Genomic DNA, 20541 nt, shown 5'->3' with positions numbered 1-20541 from the left:
AAATAAGGGTCGGGTCAAAAGACATGTCTAATCGTTCTTTGTCTGAAAATACTTTGTATTTCCAGTCAAAGAGGGACAGCTGTAGACATGTAATTTTTTATCCTCCCTAAGATTACATATTTAGCATTTAAATACTTAGTATAGTTCTAATATAGTTATTTCAACTAATTTTGACTCTTTTACATAATTTTTATTACAAAATTGCAAAATACAAAAATAGTTTCATTTTTCTCTATTTAATTAAGGTATTAGGTATTTTTAGAAAAATATTATTTTCAACCCATTTTTTATTTTTAATATAATCCTTGAAATTATCAAAAATAGTTTCATGTCATAATATAGTTGTTTTAGTTAATTAGAATTACTTTTATATTTTTATGGTATTATTTTAGAAAAAAAATTAATATTTTTAGCCAAATTGCAAGAATTATAGAATTATAAGCTTAATTTATAGCCCAATTCACCAAGGCCAATCTTTTTGGCCCAATTAACCCATTAGCCTAACCCCAAGACCTAATATATCTTCCCCTTTAATCGATCTCTTTGACTTGGACAAAGGGGGAAAAGAGGCAGATGGGCACTTGGATCCACCCAGGCCCCACCCAACCTCTCACACACATAAGCCATCAACGACACAACCAACCGCCAGCAACTCTGATCAAACCCTTCTGTCGCCGCAAAACAACCACCATACACCCGGCGACGCAGCCCTTTTCTAGTTATTCTAGGGTTTTCAGCTTCTCCAATTTTTCTGCGTCTCTCATACCTAGGTCGGTGTCGTTGCCTCCCTTCGACGTCTCTCTCAGATTGATTGAGAGGCCGTTGAGTTCGGATTTTTGGCTGTCGTTGAGGCCCGTTGTGGTTTGGTTCGCGTTTCTGCTTGAAGTTTGATTATCGTGTCTAGTTCTGGTCGCGACTGTCCCTTTGCTTCTGTCCGTGAATTGCTGAAATTATTCTAATTGAAAGTATTATTTTCAGGTTTGATCCTTTCCCTCTACTTTTGTGTTGATTTGAGTATGATGAGAGCTTGGGGTACAAAATAGAAATTGATCCGAATTTTAGCTCAGATATTGATGTGCTCTGTTATCTTCACTTGTCATTATGAGTTAATATACAACATCAGTCCAATATTATTTCCATACCATGAGAATTATTGCTAATACAATTAATTTCATAGTATAGTTATTATAAAAAGTTGACTTATAATATTCTCTTAAACATCAAAATAGTAAATACCTTATTCTGTTAATCGTTAGTGTTTGGTTAAGAATTTGTAGGATTTGGATGTTAGTTTAAGCTTCAATCTTCTTTTAGTAGTCCAGTATTCTTTAACATAGAGTCATGATTCTTTTTTTTTTCTAAAGTCATTCGTTGAGAGTATTTTTCCCATGGTCAGAATGGTTTTTCATTTGTGAGTGAGACTATCATGTTTTGACTGCTTTCAATACGTTTTTAGATATCCTTTGTATATTTGTGTGGATGATTTGAATGAGTTATTTCGAGTGGTTGTTGAGCCTCGGGGGAAGCCGAGTCCATTAAATAATGCTTTAGGAATTGGTTTGGTCAAATGCATGAAATGAGAAGTTAAAGTGGATCTAAAGTAGGTTTATGTTCAGCAACAGAAAGAGGTGAGGTTCTGCTTTCTTACCTGAGAATATTTACAAGTGGACATCTATATGGGCTTCATGTGATTCGAAGCCAACCACTATGTATTGAAAGAAAGTCCTATGTGTACCTATGTATACCTATTGAAAGCCAACAAGAGCCTCTTAATACTTACTTGCCTAAACCAAGCAAAAGAAATGAGCATGAAATTAACTTTTGTTTATTTTACTTTTACTACATTGTCCGCTAGGAGCATGCTTAGGCTGACCACACTCGAGTAGGCAAATCGTAGGTTGCTTCTTTTATTTTATTCGAGGCGAGAGGTCGTTTTCTTAGTTTATTATCTGGGGAATGCCCCGCAATTTTGTACATATTTTTTTATCCGGGGTATGCCATGAAGTACTTGTATTTGGAGGCCTAAAGTGGAACTCGTAGTATTTTTACTTTTATTTTTATTTTTATTTTTCTTTTACTAGGCAAGGACGATCTCGGGCCTCTTGTGTTTGTTTTTCTTTTCTATGTTTGTTTTTTATCTCAATTTGAATATCTTAAAAGCCAACTAGATCGAGTACGTACCCGTGACTTTCACGGGACTTGGGAAGTGCCTAACACCTTCTCCCCGAGTCAAATGAACCCCCTTACCCGAATCTCTAGTGCAGACTTAGTTTGGAGTCCAAAGTGTTTTAAAAGGAAAATTATTTTTAAAAATGGTGACCTGGCTCACCGAAACAAATGTCAGGTGGCGACTCTGAGTTATTTTCTTTTGAGCACAATTTTATCACTTTTTAATTAAAAACCCTTTTGAGCTTTACAAAATCTTTTATATATTTAAGAGGGTTAGTAAGATTGTAAAAAGGGGTGTGACATAAAGTCCCCACTTTTCTGAACTTCTTAAATGATATTGTTGACTTGATTTCATAATGTTTGAAACTCAATCCTGTTTGTGAAGTTATAACCTCGGCTAGAACATCTCATGTATGTACTTGAATAAGAGTTTTGCATCCATCTTTGTTCCCAAATAGGCCTCCACTTATTCCTCATGCTCATGCATGTGCATCCAGTATCATCAGAACTTGCTAAGTTTATATGAGCCTGCTGTAATCCACTATTGGAATTAATGGAAGACCTTAACATTATCTGCTTTGCCTGAGCATTGTAATGTGCCTTAACCTTCAAATAAAGTCAGTATGAGTGTGAGATTTAGAGCTTTGTGAAAGGAAAGCAACCATATCATATGCTTAGGGTAATATTGGCCTGTCAACTAGCACAAATACCTCTGCTAATGCTCTTTAAGAGACTCCTAAATGAAGCTATTAACTCATCATCTAATAACAGTCAAGTCCTAGTTTAGGGATGACACTTTACCCTTTTCTGAAGCTCACAGGGTGATACGTCCTAAATATGATCCCTGCGCAGTATCTTTTGTGTGTGTTCTTATGATCCTGCATTCATTTGGTTCTTGAATGTTTCTGTTTGTCTCTCATAATCCCATACATGTTCACACTGTCTTGAAATTTCACAAAGTTCTTTTAAAATAAATTAAACCTAGCTTGTGAATTCTAAAGAGAGTCTCGTGTTGCTACTGCTTAGATATAACAGTCTGCTTTGTTCTTAATGGGATTAGTGTGGAGTTAACACTCTTAGAAAGAAGTGATCATGATTTGACAATCTGTTAAGCACTCTTAGGAGTTCTATTTGAATTTGTAAATGTATAATCTTGTTAATACCTTTTAGGAACTCTGATTATATTTTGGTGTCCCTGATAGCATCTGTAGAGGTACTAACTATGATTGTTTATTTGAATCCTTGTTAATAGTTTCAGAAGTCTCCATTAGTATTGTTAACCTGTGTGGCAAGGTTTAAGTTAAAACCAATTTGATGACTAGTCTAATTAATACATATGTGTTTGTATTCATAAACAGTTACAGACTTGAACTATGTACTTTTCTATCTTAAGATGCCTAACCCCAGATTTTTGGCTCTTCAAAAAGAGTGTCTCTACCTCTATGGATGCTTCAAGCTTATTCCTTCTGAACCTGCTTAACATGTTCATCATCCATTCAGTTTTGGAAATGTGGTATGACAATATAGGTAAACTGTCTTGTAGTCTTATATTGTTTTATTTTGGCCTCATGAGAAAGGCATATGCTTCTGTAGTGTGGCATTACTGTGGTGATAGGATTTACATTGAAAGGGCCTAATTGGCACTTAAACCTATGTGGAAGAATAAGTTGTTAATGGTTAAGGGTATTTGGGAGTAGAATTTAACTCTTGGTTGGGCTACTCTCCTTGACACAAGTATTGCCCTAGGCCTTGAGACCCTTGGGAACTTTGAAGTGTCAAGGGATTCAAAGGGAGCCCTGACCTTGAGTAGAACTCTACCCTTAGCCTCTAATCTATTGACATTCATTACTCCTTTTAGGTTTAGTATTTAATGACAATGAAAGGTTTTCAATGTAAATCACTTTACCATATGTGACCCCACATTAGTATATCCATTCATAATATTTAATTATTGTTGGTTATTATATTTGGTTTAAGTCGTTTACTTGCATATTTTATGTATAATTATAGAGTATTAGTTCTAATGAATTTCTCTCTTTCTTTTTGAACATGTGCAACCATTGGGCCTGCTGAGTTCTCAAGGAACTCAGGCCCAAAAATCATACCGATGAATCTGAAAATCTGGAGTTCACTATTGTCCATTCCTGCTGATTGTTGGGCCTACCTCTTTCAGGCCCAAACCAGAGTCATTCCTCACTCCTTTACTGCTTCATTATATCCCATTATTTATATTCTCTTACATGTATATAACGCTGCTCTCATCATATTTGATTTAATGTTTTACTTTACTCTTAGAATTATATAAATAACTTAGGCAAGCCTTAAAGAACATAAGGTTAAAAGAAATACTAGATACTAACTAGTTTTCAATTTGTTAATCATGTGTTGCTCACGTTATTAGTCTTTCATATCTTACTAAATTTTCATCAAGATTTTGGAAGCCAAAATAGCTTAGCAAAAGATGGCAGTCCCTCTTTCAAAAGATAAACCAGATATGAATCGCAAGACTAGCCTTCTAAAAAAAATCGACTCCTTTTAAAACCTAAGTACTGCTGCCCAGCAAAAATTTTCAAAATAGTTACTCAAGTCTAATATTTATGATTTCAGAGTCCAAGGTATATCTTAGGCTCACTCTCTTACAACATCTTTTAGAGTTACATGAGCATCCATTTTTTAAAAACGAAGTGTTTTATATTTTATCCCCTTTCTACATGTTTCATACACATAAACCAACTCATGTACATATTTTTAAAACTCTTTCTATTATACACCAAAGTTATTTTCCAAGACTTTTTTGTAAAAGTCATATCCTTTTAAAGACACACATCCCCTTTATTAATATCATATTCTCACATAGATATACAGTAAGTCGTACTCTTTAACATTGATTAAGAAGAATGCAAACAACTAATCCTTTAAATCTAGTCTAAGTCCTATGGAGCTACCTCAAGAAGCTTTTAAGGGATGCCTAACACCTTCCTCTTAGAAGAACAAGAACCCTTACCCAAAATCTCACCAGTTAGTAGACTACGAAAGAACTTGACTTTAGTAGTTAAATAGGTACCCTAGTATACCTTTAAATATTAGGCGGTGACTCTCTTTTATCAACAACAAAAAAATCGCAAGTTGAATACTATTTTAACTCGTGCAAAATAGGGTGCAATACTGGGTAGACTTAGGACTTTATCATGTAATATTTGAATTATTTGTACTCATTTTTTCAGCTTAATTAAGTTAATCTATAATTAAAATTGATTTGGGAATATATTAGGCCGATCTTTTATCACCTTGAGTTGATTGGCGAGACATTTGATAAACGGTAAAAGTCATGCTTACCTGATGCTTCTGTACTTGTGTTGTAAGCACGTGACTTATAATTCGATAAGTTTCTTCTTTCCAAGGGATCGGGCCGAACGCCTCGGCAGTATATTGAGATGCATCTCTGGTTCGCGCCGGTCGACCTTTGGCAGTGTACAGACCACTATGGATCAGGCCGTACGACCTCGACATAATCATATGTGATACCGCTAGCAGTTCAAATATTTATGAGATTCCCCTTTTTGTTAAGACCTGGCAGTTATATGGTATTCCTTATCCGTTTGAGATTAAAATTGATATTTCTGATTTGTTGAGATAGCATATGACATTTGAGAGAGTTATATCGTCAAAAGAAATTTTGGAGGATTATGATAGTTACCTTTTTACATCATTATTACTATTATGCTTCATATCTGTTGATTTATCATATTGATTTATTAGACCACTAGTAAGTGTCGGTGTCGATCCCTCGTCACTACTTCTCCAGGGTTAGGCTAGATACTTTCTAGGTACGCATTGATTTATGTACTCATGCAATACTTCTACACTATATGTGCAGGATCTCATAGAATCATTTGGTGATCATCTTGGCATGCAGGCGCAACAGCTGATGGGACCTTATGGTGAGTTGTTTTCCATGTTATGCACCGTAGCCCATAAAGTCTTCATCTTATTTACTTACTTTATCTTGTCTATTTTATATTCTAGACAGATGTTGTATTATTATGACACTCTTTAGTAGATGGTCATGCACTTGTGACATCGGATTTTGGGATATTCTAATTGATGTTACAGAATTGCATAACATTGTCACCTTTTGTTTTAATATCTTACTAATTATGTATGTACCCATGATTTTACATGCGCAAATTTCTTTATTTAATTAATCTCATGATTTCAAAAGTAATAAAATAAACAATTAATTTGATAGTTTACCATTGGCTTGCCTAACGGCGACGTTAGGCGCCATCACGACTTATAACGGGAATTAGGTCGTGACAGTTTGGTATCAAAGCACTAGATTCACTTAGGTCTCATGAGTCATGAGCAAGTCTAGTAGAGTCTTGCGAATCGGTATGAAGATGTCTGTACTTATCTTCGAGAGGCTACAGGACTATTCGAAGAACTTCCCTTTCTTGATTCTGTGTCGTGCTATTTGATTTCGTTGAGGCTTATGCCTTCAGTTCCTTCCTACTCATTCATACGTGATGTCAAGCATTTGATATTAGTTGGGCACGATGAGTCATGAAGTTGCTACAGATTTGGTGCAATATATTTTTCTCTACGTATATGGGCGGACTATTATCATCGCCTTGTGGAGGGGTGTTCTGTAATTTTAACCTAGTGTTAGTGTTGCCTACAGTTTTGAGGTTATGCACAGTGTATTATGATATTCATGCGTTGTTATCACGTAGTGCTTGTGTAAATGGTAGGGTTCTTACTTATGTATCGCAGTCGTAAATGACTCGAGAGGAGGATTATTCAGTTCATGGTTTAGAGATTCGATATTTAACTCCAATGGATGAGAGGAAATTGGACTATGGATGTTCAGGCTTTGGTTGACGGAGTTGCTAGATTGGATATTTTCCAATATGGTGGAATTCTTATTTGTGATATGGTGTAGCCGTCCTTGTTTGAACGCATTAAGGCTTGTCAGTATGATGGTTTTATTGGTTTGACTTTGGGGAAAGGTGTTGTGAAATGGTACCTAAGAAGCGGTTATCAGAGATGGCAGTGTGTGGCGGCTTCAGGTCAAATCGATGTTTCTAGTATTGATGGCTAGAGGAAGATGATCTTAATGAGTCTTAGAGTTGATGCCAATCTATTTGTTCAGGTGGTACGGAGATGGATCGTGATTTGGAGCGACATGAGTGGCGGCAGATGATGAGAAGAGACATGGTAGGATATGTCTCGCGGTGGTTGGACTACTAGCAGGTCAAGTACGAGCAATAGATCTCAAGTAGTTTACTTAGGATGATGGTTTAACCGGAGTGGGAGTGGTAGCGTATCACATGAATTTTTTTGTAGGACAGCCACATGCTTTGAGAAAGCCTGGGGTGATTTTGGTCATGGTGGACAAATGACTAAGTTTGTGTATTTCGTTTGAGGTGGTGGTTTATGTACTTAGGAAGCTTGAATGTGACGAAAAATGTTTCTTGGAAAGCAGAGGAATGTGAATGCTTAATTATCATTTGGGGATGCACTATAGCTTCAAGTTGTAAACGTATTGTTGGAACTTCAGTTGATGTTAATGGTAGGAACGGATTCTTACGGATGGCAGATGAGTGTGAACCTAGAAGAATTAACTAATTTCATAATGGATGTGGCTATGGCTATACCGTTGGAGGATGTCGGTATGAGGTTACATAGGTAGGCTATCTCCAGTGAGAAGGTTAGAGATTTCATGATTCTGATGAAGTTCTTATAAAGAGTTATGTCTTCTATAATGGGATGCATGTACTACAATGTGAGCTTAGATCATTTGAAGAAGATGGTACGATTGTTAGAAGGTTGAGTGTGCGATTGTAGCTGATAATTCGGGATGTGTTATGATTAATGCAACAAGAACTTATGAGAAATTTGGCTTAGTAACGGTGTGAGATCATGGTAGCGAGTAGGAAAAGTAATTGTGAGTCCTTGGATTTTGCGATGGTGGCTTAAAGCTAAGTGGGGGAGCCTACCATCGATGATTGGGTCACGTGGTTATGTGTCCTTGCAGTTTCTGGTTATTGATACGTTGGTGGATTCGTTACGATTTAGGAAGAGAACATTAAGGGTAATTCAAGCAAAGAATTTTATGGATGTGTGCTACATTTTACCTTTTTGATATGTGAGGGTTGTGGAATGATTCGGATTTTATACTTCTGGTGGATGTGATGTACAAGGGAAAGGATTCATCCGGTTGCTTCATCGGAATGCTCATATGCTAATGGAGCACTAGTTGTTTAGCTAAATAATCGAGACTGAATTAGAGTTGGCGACTCTCAATAATTATTCTAGTGGATTCAAGATTTAAGGTGTGGTGCTTAATGATTTTTGGGTTCGTTATGTGGCTGAGTATAGGGTTTTGTAGTAGAGTGTAAAGGGTACTTGGATTATTTCTATGTTATCATCGGGTCTGCGGTGCGGTGTTAGAGAGATGGAAGACACAACTTCGGATTCGCAAAAGATCTAATCAGTGTAGGTGTATCAGTTGGAGATACTATTGAGTACATAGGAGGGCATAATATGGCTTATAGGTATTGAGGCGACGTGGTCTCATGATTTGGGTCCCTCAAGCTGAATGTTGATTGAGCTCCATTATGTGTTTGAATAGAGATATTACTTTGAAGGCAAGTAGAGAGTAAATTGGAAGAAGTTGAGTCAGTTAGTAATGGTTTGAATCAACAGGGTTGTGAAAATGATCAGTTCATATGGTGTGTTAAGGCTATATAGGTGATTCGTGATTGTACGTGCAGTCTTGACAACCATCGTGAATTGATTGATTTGGAGGTATTTGATTTTGATGGTTTGGTTATATGTAAATGGATACTAGAAAGGTTATGGAGGTTCAGACCACGACTTGAGTTCCGTGTCTTTTGTGGTTATGAGAAGTTGGTGTGTGTTGAGATTCGTCTTCTAAAATGAGTTAAGTGAAAGGCTTCTAGCCGATGAAGTGTTTATTCTACTAGTGGTTCAGGAGTTATGATGAAATTTTTGTTTGCGTAGCATCATGTTAGGAGCAGTGAGCGGTATGGAAATTGGAAGTTGAGGATCAAGGTTGCGGTTCAGTTTTGATAATAACGTCACAAGCTCGGATGAGCAGGGAAGGATTTCAGATGTTTAGAGCATGTGGCACTATTTTCAGGCAGTCTGAGGATGGTTTGTTTTGTGGAAGAGGTGTTGTGTATCGAATTGCGGGTTCATGATTTGCATTACAAAAATAGCATGATCGATGGCCATGGATGTATAGATTTTACTACCTAGTGTGGAAGGTTGTGGGAGTATATCCTACGGGAAGATCATATAATTTTGATGTGTTGGTCATTTAAGTGTTAGAGATTGAAATCAGATATGAGGATTTCGGTGTTGCCGCTAATGGGAGAGTTTATGCCTGAGAGGCACTCTATTCTTTGGTTGTGGATTGTGGGAGTTTGTTCTGGATTGGACGACTACTCGTATGTGTCATGAATAGGGTCATTGTGGATCTTTGGAGGGTTATTGGCCCATTTTGGGATGATCGAAATCGGCTTGAGTTCCATTGGTTTGCTTAATGTGAATGTATATTTTATATCAGATCAGGTATACTGGGTCAGTGTAGCATTGCTTATGGATGATTCTTCGGGAGTAGTGGATGATGTTTCAAGTGTTGTCTAATTCAGGTACTACTCTATTATGCCATGTGGGTTGTGAGACAGCTTGATTATTTGCACATGTGTTGTGATCCCGAGTATCTTGTGGTGTTATATGAGCAGGATGGCTCTCGAGATGCAGGTCATTTATTACACCTTAGTCGTGCTTGGATTTTTGTAGCACATGTCGTTATCCGTCTCCCTAGGGTTGTCTTTATGCACTTGGCGTGTTTGTGGTCGATATTCTGACATTTCGTGGGTATGAGCATTATAGCTTGATGGGTATTTCCTTATTGATTGTTATGTGTGGATCTGGTGGCACGTCGCCATGGGCATGATGTTTGGATCGGGTTGCATGTCGCAACAATATCATAGTTAGATCGGGTTGCATGCCGCAACGGTATCATTTTTGGATCGGGTTGCATGCTGCAACAGTGACATGTGTGGATCAGGTTGAACACCACAACAGTGAGACGTTGAGTACGGTTTCTTATACTTATTTTGAGGGCCTTGTTTCTCATCTATGAGATAGGTTTATGGAATCCGTTTGGCCATTTTATTTGTTACGCGGGCTGGATAGATCTTTGCCAGAGTTCGTTCTTCCTTATGGGTCATATTCGAGTTGTAGCTTGTTGGTGCATCGATGTTTCGTATGAGATTTTAGGTGGTTTCTTATGTGGCTTGTCGGTCGAGTATCTTGTACTGGGTAAGATGAGGTTGTCAAGCCTGGAATCAGTGGAATCAGATTTATATAATGCATATTAGAGGGAAAATGTCATATTCAGTTCAGAATGAGGCAAGGGTTCTTGTTGAGCAGAGGAATTTAAGGAATTATTAATTTGGCACGTGGTTATGGATTTCTACACATCTCGTTCATTATTGCAGTATTACGAGTGTCGGAACTGGACTTATATGTGTAATGATATATATTACGGACATCAGATTCGTGAAGTTGCATCTATGGTGGTTGGAGGATGTTATATGTGGCATACGAATTATGCGGTGCAATGTGTGATTACAACATAGGTGGATGATCATGTTTTGGGTTCAGCGTGTTGAGATTGATATGGTGTCCGTATAGTAGAATCAGGTCTCGCAAAGATTCCGGATGTTGGAATTTGGTTCTAAGGCTTGTGGGATAAGGTAGCAGGAAGGATCTTCAGTCTAGCTTGAGCTAATGTGCTCACATGGGCTGTGGTGGAACGAGCAGGTGCACGAGGTGTTAAACAGCAATTTTGGGCAACTCCAAAACAGTTCTTGGCACGTTCGAGGACGAACGTATGTATAAGTAGGGAGAATGTAATGACCTGACTGGCCGTTTTGACTTCTAGCGCGTTGTTCCACGGTTTGAGGCATTGGGTAGCTTCACTTTATGTGTTTATGTTAGCGGAAACGTAAAAGAAAGAACACAAGATTTAACGTGGTTCGGATCAAAATAATCCTACGTCCACCAGAGAACAATTGCCCTTTTAATATTAACAAAGGAAGGGGAGATTTCCCAATTACACTTAAGAGAATTTCTCTCTTACCTCTCTACTCACTACAATGTATTGTATTATTTTGGGATGATTTCTACAAGTGAAGGAGTGCATCTATTTATAGAGGTAAAGACCTCCTCTTGATGTCATTGGTGACATCAAACTACCTCCTCTTGATGTCATGGGTGACATCAAAGGAGGAAGCTTCCTCCTAGCATCCACACCAACTCTTTCCACCAACTCTTCCAATTGGCATGCCATTGTTGACTAAACATAAACCAACATTTTCAGCATGCCATTGTTAACTAAACATAAACCAACATTTTCAATCTCCACCTTGGTTTGCGTTTCGAGCGTGTGAACAACTCTGGCCAAAACTTCTAAGCTTACTGGGCAACCCCGTTGTAAGAAACAAGAAGAATCAAACCATTGTTGAACATACCACCTCCACCTAGCAACTGTTCTCTTCGGAGTTGCATCAGTTGATGCACACCCCCGCCAAGTCCTTGCAGTGTGCAAACTTAGCGAGCGGGACTATCTTGGTCAACATGTCTGCAGCATTATCATCTGTGATAACCTTCACGACCTTGATAGTTCCCTCATCAATAACATCTCGAATAAAATGAAATCTGACATCAATGTGTTTAGTGCGCTCATGAAATCTCTGATATTTCATTAGATGAATAGCACTCTGACTATCACATCTAAGAGTTGATTCCAGCTGAACCAAACTCAATTCCGCTACTAAACTTTTCAACCAGATAGCTTCCTTTACCGCCTCCGCTGCTGCCATGTATTCTGCTTCTGTCGTAGACAAAGCGACAATCGACTGCAAAGTCGACTTCCAACTGACGGCACTGCCAACGAGGGTAAAGATGTATCCAGTTGTGGACCTTCTTCTGTCAAGATCTCCTGCATAGTCAGAATCCACATAACCGAGAATTGAAATACCTGTACCACTTTTTCGAAAGGTAAGACCAACACCAGAAGCTCCTTTGAGATATCTCAATATCCACTTGACAGCTTCCCAATGCCTCTTTCCTGGGTTGGACATGTATCTACTTACCACACTTACAGATTGAGCAATATCTGGACGTGTGCATACCATAGCATACATAATACTACCAACTGCACTAGCATAAGGAATCTTTGACATATGCTCCACCTCATCCTCGGACTGAGGCATTTGTGACTCTAAAAGTTTAAAATGAGGAGCTAATGGTGTACTTACAGGCTTGCACGTTTGCATATTGAATCTCTCAAGAACCCTTTCAATATACCTCTTCTGAGAAAGATGTACAACATCGTCTTCTCTTGAAATCTCCATACCAAGGATTTTCTTTGCATCACCTAAATCCTTCATGTCAAATTCCTTACTCAATAGTTTCTTCAAAGCATTTATCTCTGTAATGTTGTTAGCAGCAATAAGCATATCATCAACATACAACAGTAAATAAATCATTGAGTTACCAGACATCTTCTTGTGATACACACAACTATCAAATGCACTCCTTGAGAATTCATGTGTAGTCATGAATGCATCAAACCTCTTGTACCACTGTCTAGGGGATTGCTTCAAACCATACAAAGACTTCTTTAGTTGGCATACGTGATCTTCTTTTCCCTCAGCTAGGAAACCTTCAGGTTGATCCATATAGATTGTCTCTTCTAGATCACCGTGTAAGAAAGCAGTTTTGACATCAAGCTGTTGAAGCTCCAAGTCAAATTGTGCAACCAATGCTAGTAGCACGCGAATTGAGCTATGCTTCACGACCGGAGAGAAAATCTCATTGTAGTCAATTCCCTCCTTTTGGCTGAAACCTTTTGCAACCAATCTCGCCTTGAACCTAGCATCTTCCACTTCAGGAATTCCCTCTTTCCCCACTTGCATCCAACTGTCCTCTTCTCCTTTTGTCTTTTCACTAAGACCCATGTCTGATTGTTGTGAAGAGACTCCATCTCTTCAGTCATGGCTAACCGCCATTGTGCGGCATCCTTGCAAGAAGTTGCTTCAATATACGAGGAGGGCTCCAGATCTTTAATCTCTTCTTGTGCAGCTACGAACGCATATGCAATCAAGTTTGCTTGATTTATAAGGCGTTCCGGTTCTCGTGTCTGCCTTTTCTCCCTCCCCTTCGCAATTGTGTATGGTTCATTGACAGCAAGTTCTTCAACGCCTACATCTTCTGACTCATCTTTAACCTGAGTCTCTTGATCCTTTTCCTTGGCAAGCTCCACCGGAAGCTCCACCTGCTCATTGTTCTTGTTTCCTGAAAACTCCATGGAAACTTTACGGGGATCAAGTATAGAGGATTCATCGAAGGTGACATCTCTACTAACTATAAATTTGAGTAAAGACAAACACCAAAGTTTGTACCCTTTTACTCCATCCACATACCCTACGAATATGGCCTTCTTAGCCCTTGGTTCAAGCTTTCCTTCATTAACGTGATAATAAGCTGGACACCAAAATACTCGTAAGTATGAATAGTTAGAGGGTTCACCTGACCATACCTCATTCGGAGTCTTAAAGTCAATTGCCGATGCTGGAGATCGATTGACAATATGAGCAGCAGTGTGAACTGCTTCAGCCCAAAATACTTTGGACATTTTGGCTTGTAGGAGCATACAACGAGCCTTTTCAAGAAGAGTTCTGTTCATTCTCTCGGCAACTCTATTCTGCTGTGGGGTATGCCTGACAGTCCTATGTCTTGAGATCCCATGAACCTTGCAGATTTCATTAAACTATTCATTGCAAAACTCCAAGCCATTGTTTGTGCGAAGATACTTGATTTTCCCTCCATTTGATTTTCAACCAAAATCTTCCACTCTTTAAATGCTTCAAAAGCATCACTTTTTGCCTTCAAAAAATACACCCAAACCTTTCGTGAGAAATCATCAATAAAAATGAGAAGATACCTCTTTCCGCCCTTCGATGGAAGTTTAGAAGGACCCCATAAATTTGAATGGATGTAGTCTAGCACTCCTCTTGTCTTGTGTTTGCCAGTGCTGAAGCTGACCTTCTTCTGCTTCCCTAGAACGCAGTGCTCACAGAAGTCAAGCGTGCTGATCTTCTCGCCTTCCAAAAGTTTACGATTGCTCAACATCTCCAGTCCACGTGTGCTCATATGACCCAGTCTCATGTGCCATAGTCTTGCCTTGTCATCATTAGATAACTGCACTGTAGATGCATTTGCAGAGCCAACAATGGTGCTTCCGGCCAATGTGTAAAGGCCGTTCTCCAGCTTGCCTTTCAGCATGACTAAAGAACCTTTAGTCACCTTCATAGTTCCTGCTTCGCTCATGTACCTGTAGCCTTGTTCATCCAGAGTACCCAAGGAGATCAAATTCTTCTTCAGATCAGGAACATGACGGACTTGTGTAATAGTCCTCACGATTCCATCATGGCAGCGAACCCGAACTGAGCCAATGCCAACTATTGCACAAGTTGCATTATTGCCCATTACTACGGTTCCTCCACTTTTCTCGTAGCTGCTAAACCAGTCTTTTCGGAACGTCATATGCAGAGTACAAGCAGAGTCTAACACCCATTTGTTTTCATAACTACTATTATTATTACACGATGTTGTTAGTACATAATCATTATCAAAATTATGTACCTGTTCAACTGTAGATGCACTCGCCTTTTCCTTGGACTTTGACATTGGGCAATCTCGTTCAAAGTGCCCCTTCTTGCCACAACCCCAACACTCTGTATTCTTCTTGTTCACACGAGACTTTGATCTGTGCTTTGATTTGGTCTTTCCCTGTTGGCTAGTCCGGCCTCTTACAAAGAGGCCACTTGCCTGGTCATCTCTATCTCCTTCAATGTGCCTCCGCACATCACTAGAGTTAAGTGCCTGCCGCACTTGCTCAAGCTTGATAGGCTCCTTGCTATACATCATTGAATTCTCAATATCACGATATCCTGAAGTTAATGAAAATAGCAAAGCACATGCAAGCGTCTCCTCCTCCCTTTTAATTCCTGCAATCTGTAAGTCCATGACAAGTTTATTAAACGCATCTAAATGATCTTGTAACGAAGTACCTGACCCCATCTTAAATGTGTGAAGATGCCGTTGTAACAACATTCTTGTTGTCCACTGATCGGTCTTGGTATAGCCCTTCTAGCTTTTCCCACAACTGTTTGGCCGTCTCTTCGGTACCCGTACTCACTTCACAAAGCACGTTAGGTGCAAGGGATAGTTGGATTGCACTCAATGCATCCCCTTCAATCTTCTCCTTGTCGGGAGCTGATATATCCGTAGGATACTTTCCGTCAATAGCATGGATTGAACCTTCCCTCCGCAGTAACGCCATCATCTGGATCTTCCAGATATTGAAGTTGTTGCGTCCATTGAATCTATCAATTTCAAACTTCATGGAACTCATATTTGCTTGTTCTTTCTCCTTGGATCGTTAAAGAATCATGTCGCTCTGATACCAATTGTTAGCGGAAACGTAAAAGAAAGAACACAAGATTTAACGTGGTTCGGATCAAAATAATCCTACGTCCACCAGAGAACAATTGCCCTTTTAATATTAACAAAGGAAGGGGAGATTTCCCAATTACACTTAAGAGAATTTCTCTCTTAACTCTCTACTCACTACAATGTATTGTATTATTTTGGGATGATTTCTACAAGTGAAGGAGTGCATCTATTTATAGAGGTAAAGACCTCCTCTTGATGTCATTGGTGACATCAAACTACCTCCTCTTGATGTCATGGGTGACATCAAAGGAGGAAGCTTCCTCCTAGCATCCACACCAACTCTTTCCACCAACTCTTCCAATTGGCATGTCATTGTTGACTAAACATAAACCAACATTTTCAGCATGCCATTGTTAACTAAACATAAACCAACATTTTCAGTTTATGACTTGTATGCATAGTCGGAATTGAATTTCGGGAAGTTTGGAGTTGATTCGGAAGGAAAATTCTCAATTTGGAAGCTTTAAGTTGGAAGAGTTGACAAAGGCTTGAGTTTTGAATAAACAGCCTTGGAATCGGGATTAGAAGGTTCCAATAAGTTCATATGATGATTTAAGACTTGGACATAAGTTCGGGTTGATCGAATGGTCCGGGAGCGTTTCGGCACTTATTGTGGAAAATCGGCATTTTGAAGGTTTTAGAATTTCCAAAGTTTGAGTTGAAGTGGACTTTGGTGTTATCGATGTCTGTTTGGTATTCCGAGCCTTGGAATAGGTTTGTATTGTGATTTGTGACTTGTATGTAAAATTTGGCGTCATTCCGAAATATTCAGATATGATTTGGACGCGTTCATCGAAGTTTGAAAGTTGAAACAAGGATTTTGATCGTCGATTCGTGACTTTGATGTTATTCGTGGAATTTTGAGCCTTTGGATAAGTTTAATAAGGTATTGGGACTTGTTGGTGTGATTGGACGGGGTCCCGGGGGCCTCAGTTGTGTTTCGGGGTGGTTTTGGACCACTTTTCCTTGTTTTGCTGAGGCTAGTGCTGGTGTCTGGTGTTGTTCTTTGCGAACTCGAAGGTATGAACACATTTGCGAAGAAGGAATTTTTGGCTGCTGAAAAATGTGCATCGCGGACGCGAAAAGGGACCGCGAACGCAGAGCTGAGGTTGAGGTGCCCTTCGCGAACGCGACAGGGTGTCGCTAACGCGAAGAAGGATGGGGAGTTGAGCCTGGAGGCGTTAAGCCTACAAGAACGCGCTTCAATGGCTGCGAACGCGAAGCAATGGGGACCTGGAGGCATCACGAATGTAACCGTACGGTCACGAACGCAACCGTGCTGTCGCGAACACAAAGAAGGAATTTTGGTAGGTATTTTTGGCCTTCGCGATCGCGAAGAGGAAAGACCTAGGCAGATTCGATTTTTATGCGGGGTTTTGGCTCATTTTTCACTTGGTTGGGCGATGACGAGCACAAAACAACACACTTAAATATGGTCGCTAGTCGAATATAGTATAATATAATATCGTATCCACATGGATTGGATTCAAACAGGGTTCTTGTAGTTTCTAGCTTAATTGCTATCCAAGATGATCGACAATTAAAATTTATATGATTACGAACTAAAATTAATTAAGAATCTAGAGCTATTGACTAGTGATAATTGCAACAATGAGTAAGCAACGAAGGTTATCAGTGGGAGAAAATAGGGTTTTGATAGGATAGGTGCAAGATAATTGTTTGGGATCTAACTCTAGATAATTCACTTCTAATATTCAATTGAGTCTCTCGAATTCACTCAATTATTTCAAACATTTAGCAGAAACGCCTCTCTCGATTAAGTCTCAACCTCACAAGATGAACCAATTAAGCTCTATGAAGATATGCAAAAATTCATAGTAGATTAGTATTTAGGAGAACCTCTCTCGATTATCCTCCTAATTAGGTTTAATCAATGATGCAACTAGCCTCTTTCGATTACTAAGAAGAATTAATGAATTCAACAAACAAAATAATACAAAGATATCACAAGTTATGTTTCTCTCGATTACATGAACAAGTGAATATAGATGAAACAATTATATCATCCAAAAATGCTTCAATACATAAAACTAGAGTTATGAAACAAAGATCAATACACCAAATCCATCAAACCCTAAAGGGAATTACTCATAGATATGGAGCAATTCATCACAAATATGTTTAAAGTATAGGAAAACATAAAAACGATCCAAACTCGGGTCTTGAGTGAGGATTGAATGACGAAATCCTTGTGCTTTTGCTTCTCCCACTCCTTCTTAGTCTCCTTAGGTCTAAAATATGTTAAAAGTCCAGAAAATAACGCTTTTTCATGTATTTATACCAAGTAAGTTCGGGCCCAGACGAAAAAACCTTCTCCTAGCCAAAATATGACATTGGCTCTATAAAAATTGCACAGGCGTGCCGCATAGGGTGACGCGCCATGCGGGGAACTAGTGGGGATTATCAGGGGCTTTCACAATTCATCAGGCAGCAAAAATGCGCTGCTACATCGTAGTATGCCTCGCATAGTGCGTCGCACTAATGCAAATTTCTCAGAGTACGACTCAAATCTTGCGTTTTGACGTCCAAACTTGGTCCTCGACCCTCGAACACGATCCTGGCTTAATTGCTTAAACTTCAAAGCGCCAATTAGCTTGAATTAGCTCCACAATATCTACATAGCTCGGAATCACTCCTATAAAGCATAAAACACACAATAAGTACAAAACACTAACAATTAAAGCTCAAACACAATTAAAGTGCAGTGAATTAGAGTGCAATAAGTGACTAAAATATGATATTATAGCCCACCATCAGGCAATTTTCTGGAGCTCTTGAAGAGGATATTTCATCATCTATCATGAGGTAAGTTATTCCCACTTGTTGAAAGTTAAATACATGAGTTATATATGGATTTAAAAATGGAAATTTATAGAAATTGTTTGATTTTGAAGAAAATCTAGAATTTGATATTTTTGGATTTTGACCATGAAATTGGACATGGAATTGAGTAAATTATATATTTGAATTCGTGGTGTTATGGGTAATATTTATCTTCGAAAATATTCGGAATCTGGGCATGTGGGCCCAAGGATTGACTTTTTGAGCGAAGTTGAAAAATATTATAAAGTGATTAATTATGAGTGTTGGAGTATATTTTTTATTGGTTTGCATGATTGTTTGACTAGTTTCGTATCGATGGGCATTGGTTTGAGGATTTAGAGAGGCGTTGGAGCCGGTTATGGAACTTCGGAGCAAGGTAAACCTCATGTCTAAGAATCAGACAAAACCGAGCTTGGATGGAACTAAACAAGATTTGGCGAACGAATACAAAGTTTTCTTGAGGAGGAATTTACCCCGTAGGATTAAAATTGTTATGTGCTACTACTTGTGGGTGCTACGTACGTACGAGGTGACGAGAGTTCGTACAAAGCTAAAAGCATGTTTATGTACGGGTAGAATTAGGATTTTATCATGTAATATTTGGATTATTTGAACTCATTTTGCTAGCTTAATTAAGTGAATCTATAATTGAAATTGATTTGGAAATATATTAGGCTGATCTTTATCACCATGAGTTGTTTGGCGAGATATTTGATAAACGGTAAAAGTCATGTTTACTTTATGCTCATGTACCTGTGTTATAAGCACGTGACTCGTAATTCGATAAGTTTCTTCCTTTCCTGTGGATCAGATCGAACGCCTCAACAGTATATTGAGATACATCTATGGTTCGCGTTGGTCGACCCTCAACAGTCTACACATCACTTTGGATCGGGCTGTATGACATCAGCATAATCGTGTGTGATACCGCCAGCAGTTCGGATATTCATGAGATTTACCTTTTTGTTGAGACCTAGCATTTATATGGTATTCCTTATCCGTTTGAGACTACACTTGATATTTTTGATCTGTTAAGATAACATATGAAATTTAAGAGATTTATATTGTCAAAAGAAATGTTGGAGGATTATGATAGTTACAGTTTTTACCTCATTATTATTGTTGTGCTTCATATCTATTTATGATTTATCATATTGATTTATTAGACCACTAGTAAGTGTCGATGTCGACCCCTCATCACTACGTCTTTGGGGTTAGACTAGATACTTACTGGATACGCATTGATTTATGTACTCATGCTACGCTTCTGTACTATATGAACAGGATTTGACAGGTTCATTTGGTGGTCATCTTGGCGCGTAGGCGCAACAGCTAAGGGGACCTTATGGTACGCTACATACTGTGCTACCCACCGCAGCACACAAAGTCTTCATCTTATTTACTTACTTTATCCTGTTTATTTTATATTCCAGACAGATGTTGTATTATTGTTTCACTCTTTAGTAAACGCTCAAGTACTTGTGACACCGGGTTTTGGGATAGTCTAGTTGATGTTACGGAAGTGCATAACATTATCACCTTTTGTTTTTATATCCTACTAATTCTGTATGTACCCATGATTTTAAATGCGCAAATTTTTATTAAATAAATCTCATGATTTCCAAAGTAATAAATTGAACAATTAATTTGATCGTTCATCGTTAACTTGCCTAACGGCGATGTTGGGCACCATCACGACCTATAGTGGGAATTGGGTCATGACAGTCGTAATGTATTATTCACCATATTTTTTGTTTACCTCTAAAATGGTATAGTTGAATTCATAGCGTGGTTTATAGACAAGTGAATGATTTGACTCAAAAATATTAAATAAATAAGAATAAAAATAAAATTATGAAATGAAATTCAAGGAAATACAAGCATGGCTATGAATTTAGCCTCCCCGGT

At 38.5% G+C, this 20541-nt stretch overlaps 1 long non-coding RNA gene across 1 annotated transcript; it reads left to right on the top strand.

Annotated features, from left to right (window-relative positions):
• Positions 1–537: 537 nt before the first annotated feature.
• Positions 538–20155, top strand: LOC107783082 (uncharacterized). The gene is made up of 3 exons (XR_012695448.1): positions 538–978; positions 6047–6110; positions 19918–20155. It is a non-coding gene; the product is annotated as an uncharacterized LOC107783082 (long non-coding RNA).
• Positions 20156–20541: the final 386 nt, after the last annotated feature.

Source organism: Nicotiana tabacum, chromosome 10, assembly GCF_000715075.1.
Source record: "Nicotiana tabacum cultivar K326 chromosome 10, ASM71507v2, whole genome shotgun sequence".
NCBI classification, from domain to species: Eukaryota; Viridiplantae; Streptophyta; class Magnoliopsida; order Solanales; family Solanaceae; genus Nicotiana; species Nicotiana tabacum.
The sequence above is the reverse complement of the archived record's forward strand: the minus strand, read 5'-3'. Positions and strand labels throughout refer to the sequence as shown.